At 41.3% G+C, this 27033-nt stretch overlaps 1 pseudogene; it reads left to right on the top strand.

Annotated features, from left to right (window-relative positions):
- The first annotated feature begins 314 nt into the window (after nucleotides 1-314).
- The window catches only part of LOC123283965 (large ribosomal subunit protein uL15m-like), a 79317-nt pseudogene continuing 52598 nt past the window's right edge, over nucleotides 315-27033 (top strand).

Below are 27033 nucleotides of genomic sequence, written 5' to 3'. Positions count from 1 at the left end.
GGGCCGGTGGAGGCGGAGGCCGGCCGCCCGGCCCGCAGGCCTCCGGCTCCCGCCCGGCCCGGGCGCGTCCGTTTCTCCCGCACCGCCCTCGGGGTTCTTTACCGCGGGCGGGCGAAGGGGTGGAGGGAGGAGGGATGGAGAGGGAGGAGGCGGGATCGCCCGGGGGTTACCCGCTCGGGGAGCCGCTGGAAGCGCCAGGTGGCCTTCCCGGTCAGACGCCGCCAGCCTCTCAGCCTGACGCGCGTCTCCCCTTCCTTAGATTGACTCCTTCGGCTTTCCGTTTTCCTCTTGGGGAGGGGTGGGACTTCCGGTTTCATCACCGGAAGACGATGAGCCGGAGGAGTCAGTCCGAGGGGCCAGCAGGAGCGATTCCGTCGGCAAACGGGTAAGTTATTCTCTGATCGGGCCGGGGGGGAGGTTTGGAGGCGGGGACCGTGCAGCGTCTGCGCGGGGCCTGGGGGCGGTGGCTTGAGGGCTCAGGGCCGGGCAGCTGGGCGCCGGGAGTCCAGCCAGGGCCCTTCGCTCTTCCTCCTCCCTCCTCCCCCCGCCTCTGCTCCTCCCCGCTCGCCGGTCCCTCCCGACGCCGCCCAGACTCGCCCGACACCCGCCCGCCGCCCGCGCGGCGTCGCAGCCGCCCTGCCCCCGCCGTCACCTGCTCGCTCCGCGAGCCGGGCTCCCGGGGACCCGGCGGGCCTCCGTTTCCCCGCGAGCCCGGGCTCTCGGCGCGGAAGCGGCGCCCCGGGCGCCCCACGCACCCCTGCACGCAGTCGGGGCGCTTCCGACCGCCTGGCTTCTCCGACTGGAACGCGGGCGCCCAGGCGGGGAGCTGCCCGGTGTCGGTTTCTAGTCCGGGCGGTGGTGTCCGTGGCTGCCCGCCCACTCCCTGTTTTCCCCAGCGCACCGATGCGCTGCTGCCACCCGCGCCTCCTTCGGTTGAGGATGCTGGTGCCCGAGAGCACCACGCCTGGAAGTGGACGGTCCTGGCCACTCAGGGTCCCGCTGCTCTCAGCAACTAGCGGGAGACCCCAGGGTGCCGCACGTCGCTGTTGGCAGCAACGGAATCGTCCCTGGAGATACCCACCTCTTCCTAGTGGGCGAGCACGGCCTGAGTGTGCGTGCCCGCTTTCTGGAGCTTAGTCGGGGGGAGGTGGGTGCCAGGAGCTGCTGACCCCTGCGGTTGCGTTGAGTTTTGAATAGCCTGTTTATTGGGTGGGGGGTTCTGGACTAGGACATCTTGGCAGGGTTGGCATCTGTGGACACATATGTAGGATTATTTTCTAGGTAATCATAGCCCGAATGGTGATTGTGTCGGGACTTTACAGTCCGTGCCGGTGGAACTAGTTACAGTATGCACCTGGTTTGCGGTGAAGCGTTAGTCCAGATGCAACACTGCCTGGGGAAGGTCACTAACACGTATTGATTAGAACATCGTTAGGAGAGATTTTGATGCCTTTTGCTTTAATTAGCAAAAGGGAATGAACAGATATAATTGGGTTTTGAAATAAGCCTGTCACTATCAACAAGCATCCTGTTTCCTCCAACTTTGTTAAATGTACTTCTAGAGGCAGAATTCTGTGGAGGGAATGACGTTTTTCTGTTATTGTCCACATTAAAATGTTGCCATATTAACATTAATGCAAATTTTTGAACACTTCAAATAGTTATATTTTAACAGAATTTTGACCTGAAAAAGTCTATAACTTCCGTTCAAAGAGGTGATAATTATTTTGTTTGTTCATGTGAATATACCAAAGATGGAACTTTCACTGCAATTTTGTACTTTTATATGTGTGATAGATTTTTAACCCAGTTTTCAATTAGGAAAGATAAATTTTAACTTTTAAAAGTTTACCAAAATGTATAAACTTTCATGATTTTTGGATATTATCTCTATTTTATTTAATTACTTTGGCTAGTTCTACAGAGTTTACACACATTAATAGAAAAATGAAATTGAAGAAATGCTATAAACTTTTCCAGTGTGGTATGAGATTTCTAATTTTCATTTTTTCTAGTGTAGGAGTATTGATTTTTGTTTTAATATTTTCAATTTAAAATTCTAATTAATTCAGATTTCTCTTACTGAGTAGAAATGTGTAATTATACATTTTCTTCATTTTTTTTCTAATGATCATATCTAAAATAATTGAATAGTGTAGTTTGGGGAAATGTTATAATGTTTTTACTGAATTTAGGTTTTCCCCCTCTATCCTTAATAGGTACTATTCTTTTTCCCACAGCTATTCAGACAGTGTGAATACTGTCCTCATGGGCCGAGGCAGCTGTACACTTAATAACTTTGGGATTGTCAACATCACGTCTCTTCTCTGAGTGTTATTGAAAAATTTGAGTAATATTTCTGTAACTATACCTCACAGTGATGCTAGCGTCAAATGAGATAATAAGAATGCTTTTTAAGTGGTAAAGAGCTATAAGTTTTACTACTGTATTTTTAGTATCTAATATGTTTACTAATGTTCACTAGCTTACAAGTTGACAATCAAAATGAGTTAGTCATTGTCTTTGAGTTTTGCCCTCTGCATTTTAAATCAATGTAGTGAACCTGAGTGGAGAAGGGAAAAACAGTCTCTGAAAATAAAAGTCAGAGCAGTCAAACTTAGTTGTATAAGAAGGAATAGTTCCAAGTTCAATGAATGTGATAAATCCTTCATTTTACTGGGGAATTGGACAGAGTCTTTTAAAGTAGCACTCTTGTTATTTTATCTGATGTCCTGTCAGAATTAGACAAGTGGATATGAGTTGTTTCTGTCCATTCCTCATGGACCCATTTCATGGAGAGGGGGCACAAAACTTCAAAATTAAATTTGGATTTTAATTAGTATCCAATTGTAATCTTGCTTATTTTGGTTGGCAGAATAATGCAACTCCTCCTTAGCCCTCTCCCTCCCAATACAAAAGATTCCACGTCCTAGTTCCTAGAATCTGTGACTATGTTATGTTACATAGTCTATGGAATATGTAGTAACATGTAAAATGTAATAATATGTAGTGTTATAATTTAAAGCAAAGTTATTCGTTAAGGTCTATTTAAAAGTGAAATATTTTTTTTGGTAAGGTTGATTGGCCCTGAGCTAATGTCTGTTGCCAATCTTCCTCTTTTTGCTTGTACACTTAATAACTTTGGGATTGTCAACTGACCTAACGTCTGAGCCCATCTTCCTCTATTTTATGTAGGATACTGCCAAAGTGTGGCTTGACAAGTGGTGCTAGATCCGTGCCCAGGATTGGAACCTGCGAACCCCTGGCTGCTGGAGCAGAGTGTATGAACTAACCATTACACCACTGGGACGGCTCCAAAAGTGAACCATTTTATTAATGTTCATTCATTCTGTTTTTTATTGTGAACTTCAGAGGAACGCTAGGTGAGTGGTTTGGCCCTGGCATGCATCATGTATGTGTCCTGGGTTAGTGTTCTGAGGCCTGTATTGGACATCTTTAAAATGTGGTTGTTAGGGAGGCAATGTAGTTAGTGTTAGAATTCTTGGGGGTTCATATTCCAGCCTCTATGTATTAGTTGTAGGAAAATGGCCTTAGTTTCTTCCTCTCCAAGTGGAGAAATGATGTGTCTTTGAGTAGTTGATGAGATAATGTGTGTGAGTGTGGCTTAGAAACTATAAAATGCTGTCTCTGCACACATTATTAAGACTACTCTACAGTCTTTAAATCCAGCCTTAATACATGCAACGTGAGAGTTCTGCACAAGAAGAGGTCGGAAACATGGATTCTGTACCATGGGTTCTGTGGAGCAGGCAGAACCTTACCTTGCTGCCATATTGGTTTTGCCTTCTCTTACTTGAAAAACCAGACAGGCGCTTCCTTCCTTCTTTTTAGTCCCATTTGTAAGATTGATTCAGAATGGGAGTATAGGAATTAGTTTGCATTTTTCCAGAACTAATTTGTTCCCTTTTTCATTTCTTGTCAAACATTTTAAGTTTAAAGAAAATGATTATTTTCCGTTTATTTAAATTCCCAAAATGCTTTATGTTCCAACAAATTCACTTCATTTAAAATTAATGAAGTTTTTGAAAAGTCTTTGTGCTAGGCACAAAAAGTAAACCATCCCACTTCTTGTCCTTGTAATCTTCAGTAACCCCAGCAGTCAGTCCCAAGATACTGGCTGTAACAGAACATTTGTCAGTGCCAGAGGTGCACGGCGGAGTAATTAGCTTGGCCTGGAGAAGTCACAGAAAATATCACAGCAACGTGGAAGACCCATGGGAGTTTTCTGTGCGGATGTAGGAGGAGAGGGCTTTTTAGGCAAAGAGGGCAGCTTGTTGGAAGGCACACCTGGGTGAGAACCAGTCAGCAGCCTAATGTGGGTCTTAGCAGGGCCTAAAAGAGGGAGAAGCACCGAAAGAGGACAAGGTTTAGTTTGTCAAGGGCTTTGAATTGAAGGCTGTGTGCTTTACTTAGTAGTTTTTCCTATGGTCAAGTTGAAACCATCAAAGCTGTCGGATCTCCCACCCTCTGGTGTTGTCCCTTTTCCTTAATAGGTACCATTCCCTTTCGCACAGCTATTCAGACACTGAATACTGTCCTCAGGGGCTGTGTGAGAAGCTCGCTTCAGTAACTGAGGCTTTTCTGTGGAGGCCCCATTAGAGGAGGCTCTCTCCCTGGAGCCACTGAGGCACGCGAGAGGCTGGAGTTGATGAAGTTCCACATAAGGCAGTAGAAGTAGAGTACAGAGGATAGAGTGGAGAGACATTTTTGATGTGGAAAGGACAGGATTAAGGGCCACTGAAGGAGGAGGTGAGAGAGGGAGGAACTAAGAATAGTTTAGAGCACTGATCTTTGTGTAGAGAGCTGGCAGACTAGCTCCATGGAAGCAGGTTTGGGAGAGGAGAGCAAGATGAATTTGTTTTTGGTTGTATTGAGTGTTTGATATCTGTAGGTCATCCAGGAAGAGATGCTGAGATTAGAAGTAAGGTAGAGACTGGAAATAAAGGCAATGAGTCCCTGGACCATTTGAGGTGGCTGGAGAGCACGCAGAATGAATGAAGTAGACCAGGGAGGAAGATCGAGGCTGGGCAGGGGAAAGAAAAATACAAATAGCTGGGATTTGAGCATGTTCCTTCTTAGTATATGCCCAATGACGTCTGCAGAGTTTATCATTCCCGTTTAAATAGCAGGGGTCAGAACAAAGAGGACCCGAAAGGCCAGGTATTTGCTTTATTGGTGATTGTGTTTCAGCTCTGTGTGCTTTATGTTTCTCCTGTTGTACAATCAGTGTCTGAGTTGGTGATCTCTAAGCAGACGTGGAACCGTGAAATAGCATATCTCAAATTGCAGTCCAAGTTAGGAAAAAAACACACGAGGGATTTGAAATAAAAGATTTCCAAGATTCTCAAAATTCTAGGACTTTTTATTAAGTCTTGAATATACATTGAGTTGACACCTTCACAAACACAAACCCCTTTAGATTAGGAAATGACATGGGAACAATGTTACACATTAAAAAAATCAGTCATTATATATTTATTAAAATCCTGAGGAAAACTTCAGATTTATCTAGAGCATTTTAGTATCTTACGTTCCTTTTGTATAATGCAGTGAAAATATACATTTTGTTAGTATTATGTAATTAAAACATAACTTCTATTAAATTTTAAGTCACTAAGTGATAGAGTTTTTTAAAAAAAATATATGACATAGTTATTTTTTAAATATCCTCCTCCAGTGAGCAGATTTGACCTAGGCATTTGGAAAACTTGGCTCAGGTTGTTTTGTCCTGATAATTAACATTAATCTTTAAATAACTCTTTTGGCTTCAACATGGGGGAAGTTTATTAAAAGGGAAATGTCATTTGCTCTCTTTTAATGAATAAAACAAAACATAATAGCTGCCAAATTTTGTAGTATGTGCACACAGATACTATATTATAGGGAATAGCCTGTGTTTTAGCAATGTATGCTGTCCTCCTGTTTTATTACTATTGAGTATGTGACAGTGACCGTCATTGCAAATATTTTAAATTTAAAACAATTTACGCCCTGCGGATAATTCTTGTGCAATAGCCATTTCTTTCTAAATGGCGGTTAATGGATTTATCCTTTGAATACTATGTTTAGCATAATATAGCAGAACTAAAAGTAATGATCAAAAGACCAAGGTTAGCATGTGACGTTTCCTAAAGGCTTGAAATAACTTGGCATTATGTATTAATAACATTCAGAAAACATAGTCATGCCTTAACATATTAATCTGCTTATGTATTTCAGCTGAGGTGGTGATTTTTACTTTTGGCCGTCTTATAGAAAAGCTTTTTGAAAAGTTAACTTTCTCACATGAGCTGAAGTCTTTAAAAAAATCTGATTAGTATTTTATAAAGAATACTTTCTTGCCTCTTTTGAATAATATAGGATAATCATAGGCAGTAGCTTCATATATTGTTGGAAGAAGTGTAATTACAAAAATTAACTTGTCATACACCACAGCTCAGCAAAGTAACTTTCTTATAAGTCCATGGTCACAGTATGTTTTTGCAATTCAGCATCTGGCTCTGTGGGATACCGATGGCTTCTATGAAGAAAAGTACCAGGGTGAGCAATTAAATGCAAAATGACAGCATAAAATATGATCATTATGGTTATACAAAAGACGCATTTATGAATTTTGCAGATAACTGTCATTTTTCTGCTCATATTTTTCTGTTGCTTTGTTAGCTTAATAATTTTAGTACAATTTATTTTTTTCTTCTAAAAAATGAACACTGCCATTTTTATTATCCTGGCACTTGTTTATATGTCTTTTTTGTTTGTCAGTTTTGAAGATTAATGATAGTTGTTTCACTGTCTTTTGACACAATACTTTCAACTTGATTTCAAAATTGAAGAATTTAAAAAAATTGCATAGCAGTTGTATTATAAGAGTACCACTTCTTATGATTAGTAGTATTTTATCACGTGTGGTTTGAATAATAATCACCACCTGAAAGTAAGTTTTGCCAGTAGTTTCCTCGTAACATCACGTAGTGTTTTGAAGTATTTTTTATGGTATCAACTCTCTGATTTGGTCCAGGGTAAAACAGTGTTGACATAAGGAATCATATAGCAAAGTTGTTGTCTTTCTTTTGTCTCTTACTTGCAAAATGTATTCTACATGCAATGAAACTGCTGGACGTTGCGGAGAGGGAGTCACTCTGGAGGACTAAGTGTCCGTGTGACCTTTGGAGCATGCCATTGTGTTAAGCTCCGTAATGTTAACCTCCATTTTGTTAAGTTCCATTATGTTAACCCCTCTTGGCTCCTCTGCAGCCCTGCCTGTCTTTCCAGCCTTACCTTTCACTGCTGCCGTTTTTGAAAACCTATGTGATACCCAGTTGCTCTCGTTTTCTTTTACTTGTGCTTATAGTATCCCTATCTCCCGAAATACAGTAGTCCCCCCTTATGTGGGGGGGATACGTTCTAAGACTCCCAGTGGGTGCTTGAAACTGCATGGTGCTGAAGCCTGCATATACGTTTTTTCCGACATGTACACTGCTGTGATAAACTTAGAAATTGGGCAAAGTAAGAGAGTAACAGCAATAACTTCTGTTTGGCATATCCAGATTTCCAGCATGACTGCTCTTACACGTTGGGGAAATTATTAAATAAAATACGGGTGACTTGAACACCAGCACTGTGATACCTTGACAGGCGCTCTGATAACCAAGAGGGCTACTGAGTGACTGACAGGCGGGTCTCGTGGATCCGGTGGAGAAAGGGATGATTCACGGCCCCGGTGAGAGGGAGCTAGATGGCACAAGATTTCATCACGCTACCTAGAATGGCGAGAAATTTAAAATTTATGTATTGTTTATTTCTGGAATTTTCCATCGAATATTTTTAGACCTCTGCTGACTAGAAGTAAGTGAAATTGCAGAAAGTGAAACCACAGGTAAGGGGGGGACCATTGTACTTTTTTTAGCCATTTGGTTAAATTCATCCTGAGCTTGAATGTGTGGTTGGAACTCTGTCCATTCTGTGAAGACTTTCTAATCTTAGCAGTCAACAGGAACTTCTTACTTTATGCTCTTGTGGCATATTTTGGGTGTCTGTTGTTATTATCAAAATATGCTTTGCAGATAGAACATAGCTTAAGTTTTTTTTAATAAGTTAAAAAAAATCGTATTTACTGAAATCCTACTATATGCTGAGTACTGTGCTGGGTTCTGGGATGCTAGTGAAAGAGTTTATTTCTTCTGCTCAAGAAGGTCACATGCCAGTTGTAACGCAGAGTAGTAAGAACTGTGGTGGGGGCAGATGGGAATGTGCAGGCAGAGGGCTAATCCAGTGTCAGGGTTTGCAGTCTGGTTCTTGGAGGAGGCAGCAAGCCTGAGGCCTGAGGACAGCAGAGCACAGCCATGGAGCACGTGCAGGCCTTGCCCACCAGCCATAACTGCTTAGATGGCTTGGTGGATGGACCTGAATCATTGGGGACTTATGTCTCATGATGTTCTTGTTTTTTGTTTTTTTTTTAAAATTTAATCATTTTCGTGAGAACCTTTGAAAAAATTAATTTCCTAGTTTTCGACTTTTGGAACCTCTCCATAACCTGATTTAATATTGTCTCAGTGACTTAGGATTATTATTTTGTGCGTTGTCATGTTGGGCTCTAAGAAATCATGTCCTCTGGGCATTTTGACCCAGAGAAGGGTGTTTTTAAATATCTGAATGTTCCCTGATTACTTTTAATTTTTTCTGTCTGCTTTTTCTAGTTTTGTCTTCCCTTTTCCCATTTCACTGCTATCAGTGATCTTGTCTAGAGTAGCACAATTGCTCTCCATTATTTGCCATCGATAAGAAGCCAATGAATCAGGTTTATCAGTAAGTATCAGGAAGGGGTGATGGATCTGAGGAAGGAACTTAGAGACTCACCTTCAATCCCAGTACCTAAATTCAAACATCATCTCTTCAAATATGTTTTGCTGCTCCAAGCCCTTTTGGGCAGGTTTCTTATTTTTAGCTAAGGCTTGGTGGGTGATGTTGCTGCCTTGGTGAGTGTTTGATAGCTGAGGTGTTCATGTTTCCCTGCATCACGATTCAGGTCATTTTGTTTTCGTTGCTCTCCTGATGTGGTCTAACTGTTTTGTCTGATTTCAGGAATGCTTTTAAATGGTTTATGTTTTAAGAATTAATAGACAAGGCTTATATTATCCATTTGTTCTTATATAACTTACTTCAATTATAGTATCAAAGCAGGCATTTTTTATTGTGATCAATTTTGAAGAAATTAGGTATATCAGTTTTATTTATTCATTATTAATTTCGTTAATAATCAAGTTCATGAATGATGAGTTTAGGAATCAGTGACACCCTATGAATTAATTGCTTTGTTTATTTGGCAGTAAAGCAAAACTAGGGCAGTAGTATACATTTGCGATATGTTTCTATATTTAGATAGAGAGAGGTACTATCTGTTGTTATTAATGTTACTGTTATCTTTACCTTTTAAAAACAAATATATATACTAACAAACATGTCTGTGTGTGACTGAGAGAGAGAGTGTGTAAGTGTGTGTTTTTGTGTGTGTCCATACATATCTTTTAGCATTTCCAAATTGGCCCAGGTGATTCTAATCTAACCTTTCTGGTCAGAATTTTAAGTATGTAAAAATTCTGTATGAAAATGGTAATAAAAACGCAGTCATTCAGTTTCATAGTGCAATTACTTATTGTGACACTTCTTGTTCGGGAAGAGTCTGTTTCCACCAGCATTGTTTTGGACAGAGAGATGGCAAGTGTAGACTATACTCCTGAGTCTGTTAGGGAGTGACGCTTTTTCTACTGTAGTGCTGTAATAGCTTTACATTTTGTGATTCTGTGCGCTACGCAGACGCGATGCGTTCAAGGTGAATCAGACGATAAAATTGACTTGTTTTCCATCTGATAGCTGGTACTGCTTTCAGCAGTAAAACTGAATTATCTATACAGATCGAAAAACAATCTATGAGATATGAGGTCATTTTCCTTATATAGCCATAGTTAAATGATTTGTTTCTATGACTGGTTTTTATAGTAGAACCTGTTAAGGTTTTATCCCTTTATGCTCAAGACAGATTTAAGACTTAAAACAGACAAATTAGAAGAAACAAAACTAGAGATTTGTTAAAAAGTGTAACTTGTTTACAAAGTTTCCTCACCATTTAAATTTTATTCTTTCCTTTTCAACAGGTGTATAATGCTTATTTGCTTTAAAACCCTTGTTCATTCACTCACTTATTCTTTTGTTTATTTTTTTGCTCAAAAACTTTATTGCAGAATAGTTTACATACAATAAACAGCATCTATATAAAGTGCACAATTTGATGGGTTTTGACAGTTCTATACACCTCTGAAGCCATCTACAGAATCAAGATAAAAGAACATTTCTCTTACCCCCTTAAGTATCCCCATGCCTCTTTGCAGCCCACCACCTCTTCCTGCCTGCCACAGGGAACCCATGACCTGTTTTTTGTCACTGTAAATTAATTTGCTATATCTTGTCGTATGTGCTGTTGTCTAAGTCTTTGTGTGAACATGTGTTTTCATTTCTCTTGGGTAATTACCTAGGAGGGAAATGACTGGAGTAATGTGATGACTCTGTGTTTAACTTTTTAAGAAACTGCCATTGAGTCTTCTTTAATTTCTCTCAGTCGTGTTCTCTAGTCTTTAGTGCATAGGCCTTGCACATTTTTTGGTTAAATTTATTTTTGCACAATTTTAAATCAAATCGCATGCTGTTAATATTTAAAAGTGCAATTGATTTTTGTTTATTAACCTTTTATCCTTTGAATTTCCTAAATTCATTTAATTGTTCTAGTGTGGGTGTGTGTGTGTATGTGTGTATTTTACATCCTGAGGATTTTCTATGTAAACGAGAATGGAAGTAGTTTTACTTGTATTTATCCAGTATTTATGCCTTCACTTCTTTGTTCCTCTTCACTTTTAGTAAGTCTTCTTCCTAAAATCTGTTCTTAGATCTGGCATTCATATACCCACTCTGGCTGTCCTGTGGTTACAGATTGCATGAGAGTATCATTTCCAGGTTTTATATTTTGAATATATTTGTCTCTGAATGTTAATTGTGTCTTTTATGCTTAGCACATAGTTTTGAACTTTTAATACAATCTGATAATTCTTTTTAACTGTAGTGTTTATTAACATTTAATGCAATGTAGTTGGTTGGATTTATACTATTTTGCTCTTTATTATTCTGCGTCTCCTGTGTTTTCTTTGTCTGTTCCTCCTTTACTGCCTTATTCTGTGTTGACATGAATTCTGTCGTCTTCTATTTATCTGGGAATGTCTTTACTGCCCCTTCATTATTAAAGTATAGTTTTGCTGGATATGTGATTCTTTATTGATGGTTTTTCTTTCAGCACTTTGACTGTATTATTATTCTGGCTTTTGGCCTCTGTTATTTCTTATAAGTCAGCTCTTATTTGTATTTTTTTCTCCTCAGTGTGATGCAAAGTCACCTGTTGAACATGTAGCTGTTCCTTGTATGTGGTGGATTTGATTGCTTTCCAGATTTTCTTGTTGTCTTTTTCTTTTTAGTAATTTGACTATGATGTTTGTAGGTGTGACTCTCTTTGTGTTTGTACTTATTCATGTTTGTTAAGCTTCTTGTATCTGTAGATCAATGTGTTTCATCAAATTTAGAAAGTTTTCAGCTATTACTTTTTAAAATATTTCTTCTACCCCTTTCCCTCTTTTCTCTGTTATTGGGATTCTTACTGCGCATTTGTTGAAATACTTAAAATTGTCCCATAGGTCTCTGAAGCTCTTTTCATTTTCCTTAAAGTTTTCTTTCATTTCCAATCTTCTGACTCGATAATTAATATCATTCTATCTTTAATTTGACTGATTCTTTCCTCTGCCTTCTCAAATCTGCTGTTTTCCCATGTAATAATTTTTTCATTTCTCTTATAGTGCTTTTCATCTCTAGCATTTGTTTGGTTGTTTTTATCATTCTCATTTCCTTATTCGCATTCCCTATTTGTGGAATCGCTGTTATTATATTTTTAAAAAACTTTTGAAAATTTGAAAGAGTTCTTAGAACCTCTTTACAGGAGATACTTGAAGACTTTCTCTGCTACATTGACATCTGGGCCAATTTTCCATTGACGTTTCTCTCTTCCTGAATCTGGACCATAGTTTATATTTTCATATAAACACAGCTTATGATTTCTTTTTTTGTTGTTGTTGAAAATAAGACATTTTGTATAGTGTGATGTGGTAAGTTTGGATTTTGATTCACTTTTCTAGAATGTCTTTTTTTCCCTTAACTTGCATGGTCTTAAAAGCATAGAATTTTATCTCCCTGTGGTGTACAGACACTGATGTTTATGTTCAGTTTTTAAATGCTTGCTTACTCGTATTTTGCTTTACTCTCTGGGTGTTTCCCCTGTAAATGTAAGAATTAATGGTCACACAATGATTTGGGCAGAATTTGTAGTCAAACACCTTGAGCCCATTATGATCTTTGCCATCTGTCTTTCTATTTGTGGGTGTACAGTGGGCACATTCAAAGTTTACCTAGTTACCAAGCCTGTGTTCTGGGGCTTTTACTGTCTACCACGTTCCCTCGAATTTTCTTTGCTTAGTCAACCAGGCGTGTGTGGGGAACTTCATCTGGTCCTTTTATTGGCCTTTCATTTATAGGATCTCCTTGCTGAGTTTCTTGCTAGTCTGACAGTTGCCCAGACTGGGCTCATACCTCTGTGGACCAATGTTGTGAGATTTCTTTGGTTGCTTCCCACCAACTTTGGTCACTTGTGGCTGACAAAGCGATAGAGGTTTGCTGCCTGCTCCAAATAGGTTCCTCCCTCCACCACCTATTTTATCTTTTGTTTCTGACATTAACATTTGGCTTTTTAAAAAATAATGTTTATTTCTTGGCTGAAATTTATTATTTTGTTTTCCATTTGTTTCAAACATATTTTCTTTACTTCACTTAATACTGTTGTAACAGCTACTCTGTGGTTCTTTTAAAATAATTCCATCATTTTGACCATCATGTTTGGCATACATCTTTTTGCTTGAGATTTGGACACGGTTTTCTGACTCTTCCTAACTCAAGTAATTTTGGTCATTTTGAATTTTATGTTGTGTGGTCTCTGGATTTTGTTGTGTTGCTTTAAATATTGTTGGTGTTTTCATTTTAGCAGGCGGATGACTTGACTACTACCACATCGTTATCTGTCATGTCTGCAGTAGTCAGCCACTCCTATCTCATTCCTGGTGTTTAATTGCAATCTGCTTTCACTCTTGTTCATACATGGTTTATGTTTTCTGGGTTTATTCATAGATTCAGGTGTTCCTTTAGCTCTCTCCTTTATGTTATTTACTTCTTACTCTTCTGTGGCTATCATTGCATTCGGACACTTTCCCTCTGATCCAGAAGTACAACTGGTTTTTCCCTTGTGATTTAGCTGCCTGTCTTTCCTCAGTGGTCTCCGACCCTGGATATCCTCTGGGTAAAGCCTCCCAAAAGGGGAGGCGTGCTGGATTGCCTTTTGACATTTGCTTGCTTTGGGCCTTGACTCCACACTAAAAACTTCCAGCTTTTGTTTAGTCTCCAGAGCCATCACATAGTTATTTTTTTAGTATTTTATCCAGACTTCGTAGCTGTTATTTGTGAGAGGTTTGGTTTGTTAGAAGCTTAGTATTTTGTACCAGAGGTATATGAAGTGAAAAAAAAGAAAACCAAACCTCTTTTTTTTTTTTTTTCCAAATTGAGGAAGATCAGCCCTGAGCTAACATCTGCTGCCAATCCTCCTCTTTGTGCTGAGGAAGACTGGCCCTGAGCTAACATCTGTGCCCATCTTCCTCCACTTTATATGTGGGACACCTACCACAGCATGGCTTTTGCCAAGCGGTGCCATATTTGCACCCATGATCCAAACTGGCAAACCCTGGGCCGCCAAAGCAGAACATGCACAGTTAACTGCTGCACCACCGGGCCAGCCCCCAAACCTCTTTAAAAATAGTTCTAAATTTTGTTGTCAAGGCATTATATGCTCGTTGTAGGAAATTGAGAGGAATTAATAAATTCTAATGAATCTGAAAAAAAATTACCCGTATCCACTATAATATTTTGATTTTTGGGGGGGCGGGTATTACATAACTGAATGTGCTATACATAATATTTTAAAATCTGCTTTTGGTTAAACTCATGTGAGAAGTGTTTTTCTTTGTCATTAGATATTCTTGGTAGATATTTTTATGGCAGTATAATACTTCGTATGCATGCATATGTTGGTTTATATGACCATTTTTTAATGCTTCTTACGTTGGTTGTTCACAGTTTTTTACTTTTATATATGACCCTGTGGTGGACATCTTTTTGTATACATCATTGCAACCTTTTCATATTATTTTCTTAGGACAGACCCCTAGAAGTAGACATACTGGGTTTCAAAGTGAATGATGAGGTTTTAAAGTTGTTCTTAGATACAACTGAATTGCTTTTCAGAAAGTCTGACCCATTTGACACTTGTGAGTGGTGTCCAGCTTACTGCACCTTCTAACCATTAGCATTAGATTTTTGGTATTTTCTCATTTAATGGATGGAAACTCTCATAATCTGCTTTTGGCAGTTTTTGATGAACTATTTTGGCCAAACTTCTTTATCTAATTTTTAAAAATTTACATCTCTCTGTTTTAAAATGATCCATTCATGTTCTATGCCTATTAAATGTATGTTTCAGTCTATTGTTTAAATAACTGCTTGTAAAACTATTTTAATGGTAGATTAGACAGAACCTAATTTTGTACCTGTAATACTATTAACTATGAAAACAGTTTTTTAGTATATCATTTCTTTTTGACTATCTCTTTGAATATCTTCATGTTTGCGTCTCCCCTTCCTTAGATTGACTCCTTCGGCTTTCCGTTTTCCTCTTGCGTAGGGGTGGGACTTCCGGTTTCATCTCCGGAAGACGACGAGCCGGAGGAGTCCGTCAGAGGGGCCAGCAGGAGCGATTCCGTCGGCAAACGGGTAAGTTATTCTCTGGTCGGGCCGGGGGGGAGGTTTGGAGGCGGGGACCGTGCAGCGTCTGCGCGGGGCCTGGGGGCGGTGGCTTGAGGGCTCGGGCCGGGCAGCTGGGCGCCGGGAGTCCCGCTAGGGCCCTTCGCTCTTCCTCCTCCCTCCTCCCCCCGCCTCCGCCCCTCCCCGTTCGCCGGTCCCTCCCGACCCACCCAGACTCGCCCGACACCCGCCCGCCGCCCGCGCGGCGTCGCAGCCGCCCTGCCCCCGCCGTCACCTGCTCGCTCCGCGAGCCGTGCTCCCGGGGACCCGGCGGGCCTCCGTTTCCCCGCGGGCCCGGGCTCTCGGCGCGGGAGCGGCGCCCCGGGCGCCCCACGCACCCCTGCACGCAGTCGGGGCGCTTCCGACCGCCTGGCTTCTCCGACTGGAACGCGGGCGCCCAGGCGGGGAGCTGCCCGGTGTCGGTTTCTAGTCCGGGCGGTGGTGTCCGTGGCTGCCCGCCCACTCCCTGTTTTCCCCAGCGCACCGATGCGCTGCTGCCACCCGCGCCTCCTTCGGTTGAGGATGCTGGTGCCCGAGAGCACCACGCCTGGAAGTGGACGGTCCTGGCCACTCAGGGTCCAGCTGCTTTCAGCAACTAGCGGGAGACCCCAGGCTGCCGCACGTCGCTGTTGGCAGCAACGGAATCGTCCCTGGAGATACCCACCTCTTCCTAGTGGGCGAGCACGGCCTGAGTGTGCGTGCCCGCTTTTTGGAGCTTAGTCGGGGGGAGGTGGGTGCCAGGAGCTGCTGACCCCTGCGGTTGCGTTGAGTTTTGAATAGCCTGTTTATTGGGTTGGGGGGTTCTGGACTAGGACATCTTGGCAGGGTTGGCATCTGTGGACACATATGTAGGATTATTTTCTAGGTAATCATAGCCCGAATGGTGATTGTGTCGGGACTTTACAGTCCGTGGCGGTGGAACTAGTTACAGTATGCACCTGGTTTGCGGTGAAGCGTTAGTCCAGATGCAGCACTGCCTGGGGAAGGTCACTAACACGTATTGATTAGAACATCGTTAGGAGAGCTCATTTGATGTATACTCTGTAGACTTCATGTAGCACGGCAGCCCTGTAGGGTCGGAATTACTAGTCCCGTTTCACAAACTGAGACTAAAGTTAAACAGTTTGACCAAAGTTAAGGTCAGGATTAGCGTCTCAAGTGTTTGTCACTCATTGTTTTTCAAGTTTGCTACATGTAAGGTTACTGACTCCTGCTGGCACGTCTGAAAAACACTGAGGCAAGGCTCTCTAGTAGCTGGTGTCTTCTCGCGTGACATGTAAGGCAGGTGTGATTATTACTGATAATACAGTGGCTCCTGGTGCCTTTTTTAAAAAACCTGTTTATTTTGGAATAATCTCAGATTTACAGAAAAGCTGTGAGATAGCACAGAGAGTTCCACTTGTATTCAGCAAAGCAGAGTGGCTCCACTTGTGCAAACTGCTTCATGCCAGTCACCATTCTAGGTGCTGGAGAGAGTAACACGCTGCCCTAGATGATTTCAAGGTGTGGTGGAAGAGACAGATCCATAAACAAGTATAGTGCCTTTTGCTCAGTGCTGAAATGGAGAGAGGGGAGCACAGAGTGATTTATGTCTGACTGCCTGGGAAGGAGTGGCGCGAGCTTGCAGGATACAGCATTTGAGTTAGGTCTCAAGGATTAGTGGGTATTCACTTGATTGATGGGACATTTCTGCCCACATTCATGCCACCTAGGTTTGTGTTCGAAGAGAACTCTCTAACCTTTATAAAGCGGACTCTTCTTATTTGATTCTCCTCTGTCCGTCTTTCTCACATCTCCTCTGAGAGGTTTTTGTCATAGTTTCCACAGGCTGTGAGAAGAATCGCGGTTTATAAATCCATGACTAGGAGATGAAATTAAGCTGTGTTTCTTAGTAATGGAAGTATCTAGATCTGTACGTTTTAAAATTCTTTCTCTTTCATAGCTGCTGAGTACTTCAGTGGTCTGATCACACACATTCTTTATGCGAGGTTGGAGCACAGTTCTTCTGAACTATGCCCACAGCAGAGGGGTATTTTGAGTGAGTGTGTTGGTCGTTGTGGGCTGCTCTAGGAAAACACCATAACCCCAGGTGGCTGAAACAACCGTCATTTACTTCTCCCAGTTCTGGAGGTTAAGTCCAAGATCAAGGTGCTGATTCCTGGTGAGGGCTCTTCCTTGCTTACAGCCAGCCACCTTCTTGCTGTGTCTTCACATGGCAGCGATGGAGAGAGAACTCTGGTCTGTCTTCCTCTTCTTCTAAAGACGCTGATCCCGTCTTGGAGACCCTACCGTTCTGACCTCATCTAAACCTAAGTACCTCTCAAAGACCTCATTTCCAACTACCATCACATTGGTGATTAGGGCTTTGGCATCAAAATTGTGTGTGTGTGTGTAGGGGGGGCGGGGTGCACAATTCAGTCTGTAGTAGGTGGGTTTCTTGGAATTTTTGTTATTATGAGGAATTGCTCCAAAATAGGCTTGATAGAGAACTAAATAGGAAACTGTAAAATTAGCATTTATATGGCTTTTGCTACAGCAAAGTAGTAAACACAATTTTATTTAAAATCAGAAGAAATTATTGTAGATACGTTAAGTCTGATTCAGAGGCTGGTGGATGCCAAGAAGAAATTTTAATTGTTTCATTTGGATGAAAGAGAGAAATACGTGGTGAAATACTGCAGTGGTGTTTTCACTTTTAGGCCTTATACAAATGAATGCTTTCATGGTTATCAAATTAGGGTGTAAGGACTGTGGTAGTGAGCTATTGCAGTTCCCTCACTGATCAGGAGGCTGAGCCCCACAGAAGCTGAGCGGCTAATGCATTGTAGAGGTGAGTGGCAGAGCAAGGATTGGAATCAGGCCTCCAGATTCACGGGGCCAGTCTTTCTGCTGTTCCATCAGTGGTTCTCAAACTGATGGTGCATCAGAGTCAGCTGGGGGGCTTGTGAAAACGCAGATGCTGGGCTGGGTCTCTGAATCAGCGGGTCTGGACTGGGACTGAGAATTTGCATTTCTGACAAGTTCCTGGGTGATGTTAAAGCTGCTGACTCTGAGGGCACACTTTGAGAACCCCGGCCTTATGTGATGTTGCCTTTGACCTCTTCTAAGAGGCTAGTAAGTAAACGTCTGTGGGTTTATACCAGCTTGACCCTTCCTTGACGTTCAGAGAATCAAGTTCTTTAATTTTGTGTTGTGTACTGTAATGCACCAACAACATAATGATTAGATGGAAAAATGTACTAGAAATGGAGTATGTTTTAGAGTCATTTTGGCATCTTCAGGGATAATTTTTGGAGATAATTGTAGAGGTCAGAACCGCTTATGCAAAGGGGATACACTTGAGCTCCTAGCAGCAATCACACTAAAAAGGGTGCCGGTATTGATTGCTAGATTGTATGGGAGTGAAAAGTTCCTTCCAGTTTTGTTACTCTATGTTTTTCTTTCTCATTTTGTGTACTGAAATGTTCTTAATGTATCAAAATCTTATCAGGCCCCAGCACAGTTCCATGCCCATAGTAGATGTTAAATAAATATAAGTTGAATTGAATTAAAAAAGATTAATAGGGAAAATGAGGTAGATTATTTATCTGGAGAGACTTCAGTGCCCTAGGAAAGTTAGTCGGCTCTCTAGATTATCCCAATCACAGGTTTTTAGTGAATACTTACAGATTATTCTTGTTTATGCCTTATTTGCAATTCTTGGGTTTTTTTTAGCACAATTATTGGAGGAGGTAGCATATTTTTTTTTTCCTTTTTCTCCCCAAAGCCCCCCAGGACATAGTTGTAGATTCTTCATTGTAGGTCCTTCTAGTTGTGGCATGTGGGACACCACCTCAGCGTGGTTTGGTGAGCAGTGCCATGTCCACGCCCAGGATTCGAAGCAACGAAACACTGGGCCACCTGCAGTGGAGCACACGAACTTAACCGCTCAGCCACAGGGCCAGCCCCGAGGAGGTAGCATATTTTATGTAAGAGTTATTGAGTGATCCCCCATATCTCTTTATCATTCATCTGAAATTATTTTTACAAACTTTTTACTTTGAAATGATTATAGAAGTAGAAAAAAATGGCAAAAATAGCGCAGAGAATTCCTATATACCTTAGACCCAGCGTCCCTTTGTTAGCATCTTATGTAACCATAGTGCGGTTATTGAAACCAGGCAGTTGATACGGTTAATCTAAAGTCTTTATTCGGGTTTCACCCCTGATATCTTTTTTCTGGTCGAGGATCCAGTCCAGTAGCCCACACTGCATTTAGTTATGGTGTCTCCTTGGTCTCTTCCAATTTATGACAGTTTTTTATCTTTCGTGACCTTGGTACTTTTCCAGAGTACCGGTCAGGTATTTTGCAGAATGTCCCTCAGTTTGGATTTATCTGGTGTTCTTTCATGATTAAATTGAGGGTTAAGCATTTTTGACAAGAATACCACAGTGGTGAGGTTGTTCCCTTCTCAGTGCATCATATTGGCACATGTGTGATGTAGATAGGTCTCATCGCTGGTGAATGTTAACTTTTGATCTCTTGGTTGAGGTGTCTGACATGTTTCTGTGCTCTAAAGAAAAAAATTTTCCCTTTGTAATTAATGACTCTCATAAGTTTACTGATTGTAGTGCAGATGTTTAAATGAAATGAATATAGAATGTCAGAATCCTTTGAGCCTGACCCTAATTATGAGATCTTTCTTATCTTGGAGGCTTCATTATTATTTGTTAGATCCCAACATAGTAGGGAAGGGTAAAGCTGTAGACTTCTAGAAGAACAGTTATTTGTTCAAGAACTTGTACCTGATCTTGGTCAGTCTTAGTCTTGAATTGTCAACAGCGGAAGCTCTTTGTTCCAATTCTTTTTCTGTGGTTCTGCGATCTGTCTCGCATCTGTCTTCCAGTGGATGACTTTCCATAACTACATTGCGTTTCTTCAGATTCTCCCTAGAGCATTTTTGTAGAAGATTTATGTGCTTCAGTTCATCACAAGGCAGTTGCTCCAAGTATCCTCTTGTTGACCCACTTCCTAGTCCATACAGCTGAGTGTGTGTGTTCTCTTTGTAGACTATGCTGATGAAGTGCTGGAGATATTACATAGATACATAGACACATATAAATTGTCTCTATTTTCAAACTGTATATCCCTTTAATATCCCAACAGGAGTCAGTTGGAAGATATATATGTGGCCTGTCTCCCTCCCCCTCATCCCCCTCCAAAGCTCGTAAGCTCCTTAGAAGCAGGGAACAGATCTCTTTTTGTTTACCAGTCACTTGCTTGGTGCTTGGCATACACAAGGCACTCCATAAATATTTGAGAATAAAAGAATATCATATGTGCATCTTGTTAACTGGTTTTAGAAATTACCAGACTATTGGAAACATCTTTCCACATTAACACAGCTATGTAATCATCATAGTATTCCACTGTAGTCATGCCTTGCTTAACAATGGGGATACGTTCTGAGAAATGTGTCAGTAAGTGATTTTATCATTGTGCAAACATCATAAAGTGTACTTTCACAAACCTAGATGGTCGAGCTGTTGACACGAATAATCAATAATCATTCCACAGCGGGGAGTTTTACTCGAGCCAAGCTGAGGACTGCAGCCTGGGAGGGAGTGCAGCCTTCGTAAGTGCTGTGAAGAAGAGTGATTTTTCAGCACCATTGTATACCATTTCCAAACAGACATACATCAAGTGTGACAGGGGTACATTCTTTCAAGGGTTCAAGGAGATACTTTGTTATAGATTAGTACATACACAGTGGGTCAGCATGACCCCAGTGTCATGGGAAAGGACACTTACCTTCAAAAAGTACTGGTGTCATAAGAAGAGAGCTATTGGTTCTTACCTTCAAAGAGTACATTCTGGGGCCGGCTCTGTGGCTGAGTGGCTAAGTTCGCGCACTCCGCTGCGGCGGCCCAGTGTTCGGATCCTGGGCGCGGACATGGCACCGCTCATCAGGCCACGTTGAGGCGGCGTCCCACATCCCACAACTAGAAGGGACTGGAACTAAGATATACAACTGTGTACAGGGGGGGTTGGGGAGATAAAGCAGAAAAAAATATTGAAAAAAAAAGTACATTCTTTATTTTGGGACAATATACAACGAACATTTGACAGGCTGTAAGTCAGGCTTCTTTGGTTTAAATAAAATTTAGTCCAAATCGCATTTAAACCAGAACGGCTTCCCCATACACCTCAATATATAAAATTTTCTTCTATCATAGCCTCCTACACATGTAGGCTCTGTGGTACTAATCTCATGGGATCGCCATCATCTACGTGATCTACTGTTGACTGAAACGTCCTTAGATGGCGCATGACCGTATATGGATGTGCTGCAGCGGCTTCGTCTGTAACCCATCCTGCGTTGTTGGAGATTAGGTTGTTTCCAATTTTTTCTGTTATAAAGAGTTCCATGGTGAATATTCCTAAATATGTATTTTGTTCAGTTGTTTCCTTAAGATAAGTTCTGTAAAGAGTCATTGATAGCTCAAAGAAGATATGTATTTTAAGGCTTTTGATATATTGCAAATAACCCTCTAGAAAGTTTGTATAGATTTATATTCCAGCCAGTACTGTTGAGAATGCTCATTTTGCCACACTTTCCCCAATGTTCAACTTTCAGTTTTTTAGAATAAGACTAAATTTAGAGTTAAAACAATTTTTTTGTGTGTTAACGATTTGCACCTTTGTTTTTTTTCTTCTTCTCCCCAAAGCTCCCCAGTGCATAGCTGTGTATTGTACTTGTAGGCCTTCCTGGTTGTGCTCTGTGGGACGCTGCCTCAGCATGGCCTGATGAGTGGTGCCATGGCCCTGCCTGCACCCAGGATCTGAACTGGCAAAAGCTGGGGCTGCTGAAGCCGAGTGTGTAAACTTAACCACTTGGCCACAGGGCTGGCCTCTTTTTTTTTTTTTTTGTGGTATTTTTAAGGATTCTTCGTGGAGTATGGTGGGGTGGGGATCATAGTCTGACTAATTTGCTAATAACCCTCCAAGTTTTCCGTATTGAAATTATCCAGTTTTTGGTTTGCCTCGATGAGAGAGCAGAATAAACCTCAATAAGGTAGGGGTTAACAGGAATCATTATCCTCTCTGAAGTTATAGTTGGTCATATCTGTGGGCCTTAGCCAATAGGAAACTTCTTGAGAGTGGGATACATTTCTAATTCATATCATTCAGAAAAATCAACTACAGGTGAATTAAAGGCTTAAATACAGAAGGCAAAACTATGAAATTTTTGGAAGACAATGTAGGACAGTAATTGTGTGACTCTAATACAAGGAAGAGCTGCTTAAACAGATCACAGAAAGTGTAGACCATAAAGGAAAAGATTGACCGCTTTGACAGCATTAATTTGACAGCTTGTGGTTATGAAAAGAAACCATCAAGAAAGTGAGCAGACAAGTCACAAGTGAGAATAGATATTTTCAGGACGTATTATTGAGAAAGGATTGTATCTAGAAAGGTAAACAGTGACAAATCAGTAAGAACAATAGAAAAATGGGCCTATGACCCAAGTAGGCATCTCACAGAAGAGGAAACCTGCATGCAGAGATTCTCGACTTCATTAGTAATGAGGGAAAGGCAGTTTAGGACCAACGTGGTGTATAGTTTCATAACATTGGGTTGGCAACAGTGTAAAAATCTGACAATGTCTGCTGTTTAGGAAGGTCGGAAATAACTGGAATGCTTACACACAACTGGTGGGATTGCAAATTGGTACCATAACTTTGGGATTACCTAGTAAAGTTAAAGATGGATGTACACTTTGACCCAGTGATTCTACTCCTGGGTCTTTATCCTGGAGCAGTGCTTCTAAATTGTGTTTTCAGCATCTCACAGGAACTTACTATAAATGCAGAATTGGGGGCTCCACCCTAGACCTATTGAATCAGAAGCTTTGGGGATGAGCCAGCTTTCAGTCTTAACAAGCCGTTCAGGTGGTTTAATGCATGCTAAAATTGGCAAACTGCTGCCCCAGAGAAACGCATGTATGTGAGTGCCTGAGGACATGACAAGAATGCTCACAGTTGCACTGTTTGTAAAAGGCAAAAACTGGAAGCAGTGTCCATCAGAGGAGAATGGATAAATTGTATTCCTATAGGAGTGCAACTGAATGGATTTTAGCCACATGCACCACTGAGGATTATTGTCAGGAATATCATATTGAGGAAAAAAAGCTACTTCCAGAAGAATGCACATAGTGTTTTTCCTTTTTTAAAGTTTTGAAACATGTAAAGCAAAAGTCCATACTGTTAGGAATACAGATATGGCAAAGTAATGAAACAGATTAATTACAAACACATTCAAATTAGTGGGTAGCTCTATTAGAAGAGAGAAGGTGATAGGGATCCCGAAACGGAACTGAAAGATTAGGAATTTAATTTTTTTTTTTTTTTTTTTCTTTTGGTGGGGAAGACTCGTCTCGAGCTAACATCTGGTGCCTGTCTCCCTCTGTTTTGTGTGTGGGATGCCTCCACAGCATTGCTGATGAGTGGAGTAGGTTTGTATCTGGGATGCGAACCTGTGAACCCAGGCTCCTGAAGCTGAGTGTGCAGAATTTTAACTGCTTGGTCATGGGGCTGGCCCCCTGAATTTAATTTTCTTAAACTGTGATCTGTACTCAGGGTTTTGTTATGTTATGCTTAGTGCCTCGCACATATTCAAATTATTTTTTGTACCTGCCAAATTTTTAAAAAACATACACTTATGTCTTTTCTTTTTGCGAGGTCTGTCTACCCAGGGACTATTCAGTTTGTATGAAAAAGATATGGTGGGGGTGATGGTGGGGAATATATGTTCTTGCAGCATTATGGTCTGAAAGTCCTTTCAGCAGTAGGGATATCAAACAGAAGATTGTTTTTGATGATGATGATGGTTAATACTTGCTGAGCACTTGCCAGGTGCCAAACACTGGTCTAAGGACATTACGTACTGAGTTTATCCTCAGTTAACTGAGGATTGAGCCTCACAGTGAGCATATGGGGGTTGGTACCACGACTCCTCCTGTTTCCTAGGGGAGGAAAGGTGTGTGGATACAGAGGTGAAAACGGTAGAGGCTGTCTGACTCCTAAACACTCTGTCAGACCTGGTCAGAGGGAGAGACAGCCAGACAAGACTGTTATGCCTGAGAGTGTTGGAGTTTCGAGACAAAAAGGAAAAGTCAAAATAGGAATGGGAGTGTGGAAGACTGTGGAGAGGGAAGGCTGTATATACCCGCATTTTTGAAGTTGCTTTCTTTATCTTAGTAGGTTTGTTTCTAAACCAGCGTATATGACGGTCATTCTAGCAGATGCTGAGTCCCTAAAGCAGAAAAGTAATTGCATTTTGTTTTTAGTTTTAAGGATTGCATCTTCCAGTTCATTAGAAATTGGTAAGATCACACCATAGGATTTGGGAAATCTTACTTCCTTGCTTAGGCAGTTTGGTTGCTAAAAAGGGCACTTTTGGGGACTCTCCCTTTGCCTATTGTTTTGTAGCCTTTGATAATTTTTTTTGTATCATAATTATCTCATATTATGAGGACTATTTCTTAGATAAACATTGGTTATATTGTAAACTTTATTTTAAGCCACCGTAGTATGACAGTCACTCCTTAAAATTAACAAATACAGAAAAAATTAAAAGATGTTCCAGAAGCCATAAGTCAAATTATATGAAACCAAATAGCACTACTGTTTTTGTTTGGTATTCAATTCAGAGTGCTCAAATTGTCTAAACCACATGAACTGTCAAGCATTTGTAATTGTATAATGTCATACTTTGCAGCAGAGTCAGCCCCTTACTAAGCTGACAGCCAGGAGAGTCCTTCCATAGCAGGGATGTCTGCATTTGAGACACACGTAGTGCTTGTTGGAGATCCGAACATAGGCTTCTTGAAACAAATTTTAAGTACTTCAGCTCTTCTGGTTTCAGATGCATTTTGCTGAAGCTGGACAATCTCAGTCTTAATTGCCAGTGCTTTTCAATGTGTTGCATGTTCCTATTTCTCTTTTATTTTCTCTTATATGCTTTTTCCCCCCTTTAAACAAAAACACAAAAAGTTTTAAATAAAAACAAGTAAGGTAATAGGAAGCCTAATAGGAAAAAGATATTTATTGTTTGATGCCTTTGGAATAATAGCAGTGTAATCATCAAATGTAGCCAAAGCCCAGCATGCTTGTCAGTTACTAAGGATAATGGAAACTTTGTGTTTTAAACCTAGAGCAAGCAACAAACCACTTCTTTCAAAGTGTGTAATTCACTTGTGACTTCTGCTGATCGTGGATTCCGGACCAGAATTTGATGCGTATTATTGGATCAATTATTCTAGAATGAGAAATCACAGTTATAGAAGTTCATATAACTATAAAACCATTAGAATTTAAACTAAGGTGGTAATCTACTTTTAAAAATAGCTTAGACAATTTAGATCATTCGAGGAGAGGTAGTAGGAATTATAGTCTTTCAAAAAATGAGACCAAATGGTTTTCATTAAGAATCTTGAGGGTCTGTAATCTGGTTTTCCATATGGGTGGTGTTTAACACCCTAGGATTTCAGGGTGGGAGGTGGAGGCAGTGTTTGCTAAAAGTGACATTCCTCAGAGTCATTTTGCATGAGAGATTGTTTTGGAATCCCTGTGTGACATCCCTATTGAGTGCAGTTTGTTTACTCTCCTTCCTGATTCACCTTTCTTCTCCTTTTTTCCCCTCTTCTCCACACTTCAGCTCTCTGTCTAGTAAATATATGTTAGGTTTATATTTTTTTTTTTGAAGTTAGAAGGGAGTTTACTCCAGGGGGTCCCAAATCTGGCTCATCAGAATCACTCAGGGAGCTCTCTGAAACTACAGATCCTTGTCCTTACCCCAGACTCTCTTAATCAGGATCTCTCCATGGGTGGGACCAAGGGATTCATGTTTGGCTGATTAGCTAAATTGATAAATGATTGGTATTGGCTGTGGTTCCCTTGTGTTACAGACGTGGAGGTAGTAAGTCCAGGCATGCTCTTCCAGGGACAGTTGCATTTCTCAGAAAAGGTTGTCGAAGGTCTCGAAAAGCCTTCATTAATGGTAGAGTGACAAGCGATATGATAATTTTTGGGCATTGGTATGTGGCAGAGATGGCTAGCTGTCCATCTAAATCAGTTCTGTCCTTCCATAAGATACAGTTCTACAGCTCCAGGTTTCACTTTTCAGATTCCCTTGCAGCGAAGCAGGTATGAGTGGAAGTGGTAGATGCCCCTGTCCGGGAGGGGGAAATTTCCCCCTTATTCCTCTTGAGTTCTTGTGGCTGGCCTCATAGTAAAATTAACACAAGACAGATTAAAGAGAAAACTCGAATGTAATGCGTACACGTGGGAGATCATAAAATTAACGCTCAGAAGTGACCAAAGCAGGCAGCTTTTATACTTTTTACACACAGAAACACTAAATTTGTGAGGATTTGACAGGACAAAGATACTTAGGTTTGGGTGCTTCATTAGTAAGCAATCTAAGCAGAGTTTGGACTTATGGTGGTAAATTAGTAAAAAAGTAACAAGGTGTGTTTATACAGGCCTCTCCGCCTTGAATTCCACCCCCTCCCAGCCCCACCCTTTTTGCTTGAGGAAGATTGTTCCTGAGCTATCATCTGTGCCAACCTTCCTCTGTTTTATGTGGGATGACGCTACAGTGTGGCTTGATGAGCGGTGCTAGGTCCGCCCCGGGATCCGGACCTGCAAACCCTGGGCCGCCGAAGCAGAGCACGCCAACTTAACCCTTATGCCATTGGGTCAGCCTCGTGAGGAAGCTGTTTTTCACATGGGAGATTCGTTTGCTGCTTTCAGGGGGAAATGGAAAGGGTCAAAATGCAATTTTTGCATCAGCTGCTTCTCAAATAACTAAGTCAAAATAATCAGTGTGCCATTGTAGCATACTTTGGGGGCGGTCTGCCCTGGGTCCCAGCACTGCTTTTGAGTCAAGATTGCAAGACTACTGTTAGTTATGTCTGACCAGATGCTGAAAGTCAAAGGTCAGCAGATGGAAGCAGAGCTGGTTGGGACCTGGAGAAG

This window comes from Equus asinus, chromosome 12 (assembly GCF_041296235.1).
Source record: "Equus asinus isolate D_3611 breed Donkey chromosome 12, EquAss-T2T_v2, whole genome shotgun sequence".
Lineage (NCBI taxonomy): Eukaryota > Metazoa > Chordata > Mammalia > Perissodactyla > Equidae > Equus > Equus asinus.
This window is presented reverse-complemented; position numbering and strand designations above follow the sequence as displayed.